We start from the raw sequence: 12033 nt of genomic DNA, 5'->3' as shown, positions 1-12033 counted from the left end.
TAGACACCTACATAAAAGTGAACCATTAAACAATGTTACAGCAGAAATAACAGGCAGCATATATGAATACCGTACTAAGCTGTCTAAGAAATACAATGATAAAGGATGAAGATTTATGATGTTTACTTTAGTAAAGGAAAGGAAATGTTACTAAAGTTGCACTCGTATAAAGTGAGCAGGAGGCATCATTCCAGGAAAACTTCTTGGGAATAAATCACAAAATGACACAATAGAGCAAAATGAAAAAGTAGTACTTGGACAGGGGTTTACTGATGTAGTTATGGGGAAAAGATGTAATTTCAGTAGAGTTCACTAGTAGCATAACTCTGAAAATATATGTCTTTAAGAACACTTCAAAGGACCATTACTGTGTAAGGATACATCTCTTACCTCGGGAAGCTACACAACTTGTCCTAAGCTTTAAAAGACTACAGGAATTTACAACTGTCTAATCCTCCAAAAACATGCTAAAAAACATACCTTGCAAAATTTACCCAACCCCATGGTGCACTGGGGTAAAGCCCTGGTTACACTCCAGACAACCGATGTTTGAATTACAGCACAAGTTTAGGAGGGCCTTGGCAGGGGAGCATGGGAATGATCGACAAGATGCCTGCTGGCTTGTCCTGGGGAGAAAGTGGCAGCTTGATCCCTACACTGCCAACATCTGCAGGACTGCATGTGTATTGCCCACAGCAAGGAGCCTTGCATGCCCATTCTCTTTAGATGGGAGGCTGCACATGCAGTGAACCACACAGTGGAGGTCACATCCTGAGGATGAAGGGGGAAAAGGTTAGGCTATTTTACGTGATTGCAGGATTTGCAGACAGACAAGATCTCTAACACCCTCTCTCACCTCCACCAACACATGAATGGGCCGGAGGGCTTTCACTGCAAGGGAGGAATGAATGGTTTGACTGGGTGAAGGAAAGGGAGCCTCTGGATCAGTCCTCCAGAAATCAAAAAAGAAACTTCAGCTTTTAGTAAAATGACTAAATTTTGAATATACTTCTAGGACTTCATTGATTATCTTGGTGGTAGGCTGACACCCTGCTGCCTTTTGTGTCCTCAGTCTCTACCCAACCAATATGGCTTGCTTCTCTGGACTAAGATCTTGAGTGTAGGCATCTGGACTAAGATCTTGAGTGTAGGCATCTCTAAGGAAAAAGGTCAAGCAGGGAAGTTAGTGTAGCCGTAGTATGGTACCATCCTTCACAGTAACTTTAAGATTAGAGAATGTGCGACCTTTATATCACCACTTTGACTGGGGAATGAACATTCTCCAGCAGGGTGTTAACGTACAGGTAATGCCTGCTGAAAAATGAGTCCTCCACATCTTGTGGAGCACTGACTGTGCTTCTGCTGTATAGTGAGTGCAAAATAAAAAAAAAAGAAAAGAAAGAAAAGTGTGTGTATGCGTGCATGAGTGGAAACAGTCAAGAGATTATTTTACACTCACTAAGCAGAACATTTGCTGTTTAGTCACTGTAAAATTAAAAGAAACATAAAAAAGAAAGAAATAGTGTGTATGCATGTGTGTATGCGCGTGCGTGTGTGTGTGTGTGTGTGTGTGTATGTGTGTTCATGTTTCTGTCTGTGTGTGTGAGTGTATGCATGCTTGAAAGTGGAAGTGTGTGTGAGAGGGAAAGTGAGACTGATCGCAGTTAAGAGGAAAAAGCATAACTCTCAACCTCTTACCTAAAGAAATCTTGATAAAGCCTAAAATAAAGGAGGAACATGGCTCTCAAACATAGAAACAGATTTTTAATATTGCCTTTATAAAATTAGAAGGTTGCCTGAATAACAGGATTTGTGTTAGCATGCATTTTCTGAAGGAAATTAAGTCTGAAACTCAAATGAATGTCATTATTTAGTGACTTCAGTCCCCAATGATTGGCAACAAACTACATATTGTAGGAGTAAGGAGCAAGAAAATGAAGTAAATATTGGGATATTTACTGAAAATATTATATTTTGTATGTAAAATACTTTCTCCAACACCGTTTACATAACCTACAGCAAGTATGACTATTTTACATCAAAAATATAAAAAAAAAAAAAATTATAAAAAGTAAGTACAACACGACAATTTTACACATAGTTCATTCTCTAAGCACAATAAAGTGCTCCAGGGTGTGTGTTACTGTGGAAATAACGCTCGTCCAGGAGTGTACAGGCCCTTCACCAATAATAACACCCCTGGGCAGGTGTTATTTACACAGTAACACACACCCTGTGTGGCATTATCACTTGCTTATCTACTCCTAAGTCCCCTTCCTTAGTGGTGGACAAGGCCTGCAATTCTGCTAATGGAAGTATGCTTACACACCCATCTCGCAGCGTAGAGTGCATCAAATCTAATCTTCAGGCAACAGTGTCTGCCTTCTATTCTGTTTCACATCTTGGTCTTAACCTTTGGCTTCTACCCTATCTTACCCAAGCAGTGCTAACTAACCTTCATCCTCCCTCAGGGAAAGCAAGCCAGAATGTCAGTTTCTCATACTGAGCCCCCCCCCCCCCACAAGAAACTGGATCCTACAGTACCATGATCATTATCCAAACTCTGGGTTAGTTCTTTGAATCTCCAAACGTTCATCAGTCCCTAATGTTTACTTCACAGCTACTGTTACATCATTCCACATGTGACTTTCAGTTACTGAAAGGCAGTATGCTGAAAGTACAAAAGGAGATCAGGATTTCGAAAATGGGCATAGGCTGATGAGCGAGTCAAAAAGGCACTCCAAAATTGACTGCATTTGTACAGAGTATTCAAAATAAGACTGCAGCGATATTGTAAAAAGATAAACTAAATTAAATGATTTCAGAGTCATCTCTATGGCAGAGGATTACAAAGCCTGGATTGGCTATGCCCAGATGACTGGGGTATGATCATGATTTACATTGTGGTTCTAAGAATTAAGCATTCTATTTCCCTAAAGCTGTCAGCAGAAAACACTAAGTCTATATGTTATATACTACAAAACAGCTAACAGTTTGAAAATGCGCATTCTTCCATCTCTCCTCCTCTGTCTCCTTATTAAAATCCTCAGCTTATTTTAGTCCTCCACCCACCCTAGGGAACCATTCCAAGCATCCACTATCCTCTCCACAAAGAGATATTTTTGCACATTCAAAACAGAAATTTCATCAAAATACTCACAGGTAATGACCTCTTCTCCCCCATCTTTCCACTTTATAATTATTCCCACATTCCATTTTGCATTCCTTAGACACAGATCATATATTTCCAGTCTTTCCTTGTTTCTAACCCATCTATTCTTCTTAAATCTTCTTAAATCTTCTCTTCTAACTCCCTCCACTGCACTGGTTCACTTTCTCTACACTCTTTCAAATTCTGCTCCTTATTTATGAGGTCTACAAGAAACACAGAGTACATTAAGTGTTGTTTGATGTTTTATAAAGATAACACCCCTGTCCATGTTAGCATGGCCACAGCCATACACACTTTGGCTGATAATCAAAAATATCAGACATATGCACCCCAAGATCGTCTTCTCTATTTTTCATGTTTCATACCTAAACTGATACTTCATTGCTGATTATTATATTCAGACTGCATCTGTCCATGTCAAAAACCAACAGCCATCTTGCATCCATGCAAACAACCTTTCTAAATATTCTTGCCTAAGCCCTCTTATGGTAGCTAGACATTCTCCTAGTTTGTTTCAGCCAAACTCTGACATAAGCTTACTGCTACTCCGAGTCTGTACCCTTAAAGTCACAAAAACCTGCAGCACATCCCAGAAATGTCTTAGTCAATGGTGACTCCACTACAAAATGCTCTGACACAGCACTACCAGATAAGCATATTAGCTTTAACAGGCAACTTACTTATTGTTGATCTCCACAAGAAAATCATTACATTCATAAATTTTCTTACACCACCCCAATCTTGTTTTATCACTTTTCTTTTTTCATATTCTAAGTGCCTCCATGGATAAATACAATAATACTTATTCATTATATTCAAATATCATTCTTTTCCATTTTTTCTACCTCTTTTATATTCAATTTCCATAAGAAAATGTTATTTTAATACTCTTTCCTTTCCTCATTTAAACAACTTTTCCATCTTTTTCCTGTACCTGTCCTTTCCCAAAAGTCCTTATATTTGTCTCTCATTATTACTTTTATTAGATCTTTATTCTGCTCTTTCAACCCTACCAAAATTTTAATAAAGATTCAAAGAAGCTGCACGAACAATTGGATTAATAAATACTAGCCCCCTTCTTCTTTGACATACAAAATCCCTCTTCTAACCAGATTTAACCTTGATCCCCATATAAATGAAAATATAATAGTCATTAATTATTTTTCATACCTTAATGAAATCATATATACACTTGCTAAATATGCAATTTTTCCCACAAGAAGTGAATTTATCAGGTATACGTTTTTCTTATATGCCAGTTTAATATGTCTTCCAAAACATATATATCTCTCTTACTTTTTGTATATTTTTTCCCATTGTTTCTGTCTATGCATAATTGTTCCAAACTTTATCCCCAAAACAGCTATAACCTTTGCATTAAACAGAATACCTTCTTTGCTATCCAATATTCCAATCCCTTTACTCTTGTCTTTATTTATACATAAACCAACCACTACTAAATACTGATTTAGTTGTCTAATTTCTTCTTCCATCTCCTCTTTATTCTTGGTAGTTAATACTATATCATTTGCATAAGTAAGAATAAGCGGTATTTGGAGTTCTTCTCTTGTCTTGTACCCTGTTATTTTTACCTCTCTATTCATCCTGTTAACAATTACACGTATAATTAATGCAAATAAAATGCGACTTGCTGGACATCCCTGCTTTATCCCACATTTTATTTTTATTTATTCACTTAACCATCCATTTAATATTATTCTCACATTATTATTTTCATACAAAGAAACAATTATTTTTATTATTTTGTCACATATTATATTACTTCAATATATCCCATAAAAATCCATATTGTATCCTATCAAATGCTTTACTCAAATCTCCTACCATAAATTTAGCTCCAATCTTTTTATTTATAATATCATATATCACTTCTCTATCAGTAATAAATCTTGAAATCCTTTACCTATTTTTTTTTACCAAAAAAATTTATATATTCAAGCAATTTATCTATATTATTTCCTAACCTTTTACCTATTATTCTCGTGAATAACTTATAATCTATATTATTCCTTACTATTAAGTCTCTAATTTCTTATATCCTCCTTTTCAACTTTCTTCCATATACATTTCATCACTTAAATACAAATTTCTTTATCTACTAATCCTTTTTCTAACTATTCATTTGATACTTCCACAAAATACACTTTTTGCCATTCCTCCATGTTATTACATGCATGACATTCAATACCATCCAGTCCAGTAGCTTTTTCCATACTGATTTCTTTTAAAGTATCAGTGAATTCTCTTATACTTAGATTTTTTTTCTAAGCTTTACTTATCTTCTTTGTTCAATTTTTAACCTTCCATTTCTGTCTCTTTTATCTCTTTCCTTCTAAATGCTTTTTTATAAACTTTATTACCTCAAATATTTTATTGTGTAATTGTTATTTCTCCTTTATCATACTTTGAGTCTCTCATTACTTTCTTATTCTCTTTTACTATCTTATTTAAATACATAGAAACCTCTTATTTTCCCTTGTAAAAGCACCTTTGTTTAAATAACATTTTCTTAATTTTCTCCTGATTCGTTTCATATATTTGCTTCTCTCTTTTCCATAAAAATCTATCTTATCTCTTAATACATCTCTAAATACCTCCTGACTCAGCTGCTTATACTTTTGTTTCTCTTTATTTTTCCTTACATCTTGATATTCCAAAAAAACACTTTTTATATTTTTCTTTGAAACTTATCCACCAACTTGTCCAAATTTCATAAAAAAATCTCATATCCACATGAGCTTTTCATAACTGAGTAATCTCTTTTCTGTCTTCCTCATCTATTTCTTTTACATTTAATCTTTTAATACTGTTACCTACTTTTATATATCCTTCCTTTTCTTGCATTTCTACCCAGCTAGCTAAATGATCTGAAAAGACTTTTACCTTTATTTCTTCTTATACAAATTTTAAACTATCAGATATTACAAAATAATTTCCCTTTTTATATTATTCATCTTATAAGTCCAATGCTTATTACCCCGTATGTATACATTTCCATTTTCACTATTTTTTATATAATCCTAACATCACTTCCTTCTTTCTTTTTCTTAAATCAAAATTAAAATCCCCACTATTATTTCCATATTCAATCCTACATAACTTAGATTTTTTTAACATAATTTGTCTTTCTTTCTTTGTGGCATATGCATATATTATAATAATTCTATATACGTCTTTTTTTCTACCTTATATGTATCACAGTTATTCTACCAAGTTCTTCTACAGTATAATCTAAAACTTTTATCATTTCATGACATAACTATTCTTGAGCATGTACCTTTACCCATATTCCAAATAATATTTCCATCCCATAACTCTTCTGTTTGCAACCTTTCTTCTTCTGCTAATATTTTTGTCTTCTAATACAACAGCATGAATGTCAAGTGTTGCACACCGTTCTAATATACCTAATCTTCTTTTAACATTATTTATACTATTAGCATTTATAGTGAAGACATTTGGCTTTCTTCTTGTATAAAGTTTTTAGCCCATTCCACTTTTACCCTTTGCCTTTTTATTTTCTTTTGCAATTACACTTTTTAAGTTATTTTTCACCCTTTTTCCTATAGGAATCTTTTTCCTTAACTGTTCTCCAATTTGTATATTCAAAATACAAAAAACCCAAAAAGAAAATACACCAAAAACACTAGGTGACCGGAAATAAGCAGCCCAAAAGCGATAGGTAACTTTTTATTCTTTAATAAATTCTGGTACCTTGGCCTTCGCCTTCACAAGGAATGTTTGCCATAAAAAAATCCAACGCTTATAAACCAACAGCCATAATCAATTAAACAATTAAGAAATTAAACAATATATATTCATTTAGAAAAAAATGTACAATCATTTAAAGGAACCTAGTAATCATACATTACCTAACATTTTATAACATTTTATTTCAAATACAAAATCAATTATATATTTTTTTATTAAATATTATAGATATTATAATTACTAAAAATACTTAATACAATATACCCCTAACATACCTACAAATATTAACAAATACATGCTTTAATTGATAAATATTAAATTTCTAAATTCAAACCATTGGGATATAAAGTATTAAACTTGATAATACATTTAGACTCCAAGTTCAACAGACTTCTAGTAAAATTAATACTATTGGAATCTAACCCCCAGGGTTTGCCCAAAACACTAAAAATCAAACCACTATCTACTCCCCCATGTACTTCGTGAAAATGCCTGGCCACTGGGATTTCTAATCTCCCCCTCCTTATGTCACCAATGTGTTCAAGAATTCTTGATTTCACTCTTCTCCTGGTCTGGCCAATATACCATGTTTTTGGTGCACAATTGCATCTCAGTATGTAAACAACACCCAAAGAGTTGCAATCAAAATGTTCTATGGTACTTGGAAGGCTTGCAACATTAGAAGGACTGCTGTCATCTCCAGGACACTGATGGGCAACTCAGTCTCTAAGTGGGACCAAGTGTCTTGAACAGTCCTTCCCCGATAATGCCCCCCACCCCAACAGGGAGGCGTCCATGGTCACCGTGGCTTGGGGTTGGGGAAGATAGAAGCTTCTGCCTAGAAGATCTTGAGCTTGGAGCCACCAAGCAAGGTGACATCTGCAGACTTGAAAAATCTTGACGGTCATGGATATGGGATTAAGATGAGCTAACCATTGCACCGCTAGGGTCCATTGTAGAACTCGCATGTGAGCGGGACTAACTGAATCGCCACTGCCATTGAACCTAGCACCTGCAAGATTAAATGGACTGCAGAACGTACTAGATCTAGAAGAAGATGAACCTGTTCCTGAATTATCCTGACTCTGCATGGGGGGAAGTGCTGCAGTCTCTGACACCGTGTCCAGAAGGACGCTGATAAATTCACTCTGACACTGGGCAAGATGAGATTTGGATAGTTTGACTGTGAAGCCTAGGTCCTGAAAGAGACAGTGTGTAATCTGTGGCCGGTGTGAGATGACGCCTTGTAGGTGCCATGAGAAGCCAATCATCTAGATACAAAAAGACCTGGAAACCTTGAAGCTGGAGATGGGCTACTACCATGGTCATACATATGATAAACACCCAGAGGGCTGAGATGAGTGCAAAGGGCAGGGCTCTGAACTGCTAGCGACTGGCCCCCAGCCGGAAGCACAGGTATCTCCTGGAGCATCTGTCAACTTTGATGAGATAGTACGGATCCTTGAGATCCACTGAGTACATCGAATTGTCCTTGTGTAGAAGAGGCAGAATGGACTGAACAGTGACCATCTGGAACGTCGACTTCTTGACCAAGAAATTTAAAACACTGAGGTCCAGAGTGCAACGCAGGTCCCCTGTTTTTTTGGGCACCAAAAAGAAGCAAGAGTAAGTTCTGGACCTTCATTGCCCTGTTGGGGACCTTTTGGATGGCTCTTTTTTGAAGAAGGTCTTGAACCTCTAGAAGGGCCAACTCCCTTTGGTGGGGTGGAACATCTGGGATAGATTTTTGAGCTGGAGGGGGCTGAAAAAAGGGTATTTGGTAACCCCTGGACAAGACGTTTAACACCCACTGATCTGAGGTAATACTTGTCCAGACTAGTGGGTGGATGGACAGATGACCCAAGTCAGCCTCCAGGGCAGAACAGCTGGGCAGCGCTTCAGGAGCACTGAGGGGGCTTCCCCGAGAAAGGTTCTTGGGAGCCCTGGTTCTGCAGACCTCCTCTGCCTCTGGGGCGGTGTCTTTTGCCAAACCCCCTTCCCCAGCCGAAGGAAGAGAATTCCTGTGGAGCATCCTGGAAGGAAGACTTAGACGTATAGAACCATAGTTTCTTACTACACCTCTGATTTTTGGAAAAGGATCATTGGGGAGTAGAGAACTTGATCCTGACCATGGACAGAGTCTTTCCCTCCTGCTTGCTATGAGTTAAAGTTTCTTTGATCGAAGGGCCAAACAGAGTTGACCCATCGAAAGGGGTGTTAATGAATGATGCCTTGAAGGGTTTTGCAAACCCGTAAAGACGAAGCAAGGCATGGTGCCTAATGGCAATTCTAGTGCCAGCTGCTTGAGAGGTGGTCTCTACTACACTGTTGATTAACCTCATTGAGGTGTGAGCCAGGGAAGTCAGAGTAAACAACTTCAGAGAGACCAATTTGAATTTCCCCAGAGGAAGCAACTCAAAAAGGGAAGTGGAGAGCTCTGACACCAAGTCCCTTTGCAGCCAAGTAAAGTGTGTCATGCTGTCAGTCTGAACATAGTTGAGGCAAACACATGCTTCCCAAAAACAGTCAATCGCCCGAGACTCCCTGTTTGGGGGATGGACCATGGAGCTCTGTTTGGTGAACACCTTTTTTGTAGCTGCAGCCACCACAATAGCATCAATACGACACCCTTGCTCCAAAAAGCCCTGTCTTTGGGGGGACTTAGGAACTTATCAGCTTTCTTGGGAACTGGTTCCACTGTGTCCCGCTCATCAGCAAGTGAAGACACCCAGGTAGAATAAGGGCCTGTCCCAAAGGCCTTCAGGAGCATGAATTCCTCTGAAGACAGGGCAGGAAAAGACCAACCGCCTCACTGTTTAAGGATCTCAAGGATGTCCCCAAAGGGCCCCTCCTCGGATGGAAGTCTGGGGGACCTGTCTCCTTCCTTGAAATCTGTGTCTTCAGTGAGGGACTTTCGAGGGGAATCCAAGTGCCTCCTCCTGCATGACCTCTCCTGAGGAGGCTCCTCCACGGTAGGTTCTGTGGAGGACTCAGAAGAGGAAGGGACCCAGATGGGGGCAATGCCCGTCTGAAGGCACTCAAGGGAGGGCTGACCCTGGTAGGATGATAAGGTCTCACTGCCTAGCATCGAGTGAGGCTGGGGAGGATCCAGAGCTGAGGTAGAGGCAGCTGCCCAGCTGGAGACGGTCCTCTGTATTGCTCGGAAAGCTGATGGGCTACACTAAGACCCCTCCTCCCCACTGGCCACAGCTGACCGGGATGGAAGGGGTGACCCTGATGCAAGCACTGATATCCCTAGAGGATAGTGGCCCCAAGCTGTCCAAAGGGGAGGACCCCAGAGGAAGGGAATGGTCCGAAAGCTCCAGTCCCTTCCCCCCTCCCAGGTAACCCCCACTGATGCTCCGAGGGCAATGGAGCTGAACCTGCCAGGAACCAAGACTGTGTGGGAAGGAAAGCAATGCCAGACACTGTTGTCCTCTCCTTAGGTATGCCCTGATCCTGGGGGACCAAACCCAGATGGGTCACTCAGGGTCAGAGGAGTTTCGTGGATAGCGAAGATCCACTGGCCAAGTGGGCAGGGGATGGCAACAAGCCCAACTTGATTTTGGCCTTGAGAAAGCTCCTCATAATCCTTTCCATATCTGAGGGGAGCAGACTCCTGGTAGAATGGGAAGACAGATAGGAATGGTCCTATCTAGTTGAGGGCCTGCGGTCTCGAGAAGGAGACCCGTTTGAAAGCCCCGGATCCGATCTCCTGGGTCTGGAGCGGGAGCCTTCAATAACGATTTGATCCAACAAAACTGTCAGATCTGAGGGTCTGCTTGGATCCGAGAATGTAGAAGGTATTACGGTCGGATCCGATGGGTAGGCCAGATCCAAGGGTGGTCTAGGTTGGCTCATATCCAAGGACCTCCGAGGTTCCGAGATCTCGGATCTGACAGGGGAAGCTGGGGTTCTCAGAGCAGAAGAGCCTGGATCTAAAGCTAGGGAGGTTGGTCTTGAAGCCGGGGAGTTGCAATCCGAGAGCCTTGGCTTTTTGGCTGGAGAATTCCTCAAGGACAAAGGCTTCCTCTTGGGATTAGAGGGTGGTTTAGAAGGGGAACCCGAAACCAAGGGAGCCCCTTTGGCCAACTCTTTCAGCAGGAGCTTATTCCTGTGGTCCAGAAGAGCCCTTGGGTGGAATCTGGCACAATGTCACATTCAACCTCCAGATATGGCTCTCCCAAACAGTAAATATACTCTTTGTGCGAGTCAGAATACGGCATTTTTCCAACCACATGAGGAGCACCTTTTAAAACCAGTGGGCTTTTCAGACATCCCACACACTGTCTCTCAAACACACACACACACACACACACACACACACACACACACACACACACACACACACACACACACACACACACACACACACACACATATACACACATACACACACACACACACCACCCACTGTACACCAGTAAAAAGGGGGCAGGGGAAAAGTAGAAGGGGAAAGGAATAGAAAAAAGGGCTACTGAAGACCCAGGAAGAGAAAGGTGGGAACCCAGGAAAGGGGGTTAAAAAGTACTTTAAAGATTACCGGGAGGGGAGGAAACTAACTAAGGGAGATAGAAGGTAAGGTAGGAGACAAGAGATAGCAAAAAAACCCAAAAGGAAAGGGAAATAAAACTACTTATCTCAACCTATTTGCTTGAGCTGCAGGAAGCATGTCTTGAAGGAAATCGTGGCAAACGAGATCTGGGGGTTGTGGGTAGCAACAGATCTTGGGAAGGGGAGTAGCTTGAGCTCAGGAGCTGTCTTCCCAGTTGCTGGCTTGGATCCAATGTCAGATCCTACACCCATCCGTGATCATTAATGACACGGATAGCATCAGATCCACTATTTCCTTCTACATTTATCATGCTCAGAATATGTATAACTTTTTCATTTTCCATTTTCAAAATTACACCACATTCCCATCTCCCAGTCCACAAACCTCTACCTTCTTAAATCTTTGTAATGTCCATAGCATCTCTACATAAAGTAGAACAAAAAAACAGGGCATAAAAGGCAGAGGTCCAAATAACTGAGACTGTGGATCAGGCAGACAGCTGTTTATTAACCAAAATCATAAACGCACTCCAAAAGTTAAGCATTTTATCTCTACATAAAGTCTTTATATATTC

General features: G+C 39.8%; 1 protein-coding gene across 1 annotated transcript in view; it reads right to left on the bottom strand.

The window, feature by feature from the left end:
* The window catches only part of LOC122815569 (protein mono-ADP-ribosyltransferase PARP12-like), a 1409919-nt gene that overhangs the window by 815 nt on the left and 1397071 nt on the right, over positions 1-12033 (bottom strand). The window lies entirely within an intron of this gene.

The sequence above is a fragment of the Protopterus annectens genome, chromosome 11.part0, assembly GCF_019279795.1.
Source record: "Protopterus annectens isolate FY-2018-M chromosome 11.part0, PAN1.0, whole genome shotgun sequence".
Lineage (NCBI taxonomy): Eukaryota > Metazoa > Chordata > Ceratodontiformes > Protopteridae > Protopterus > Protopterus annectens.
This window is presented reverse-complemented; position numbering and strand designations above follow the sequence as displayed.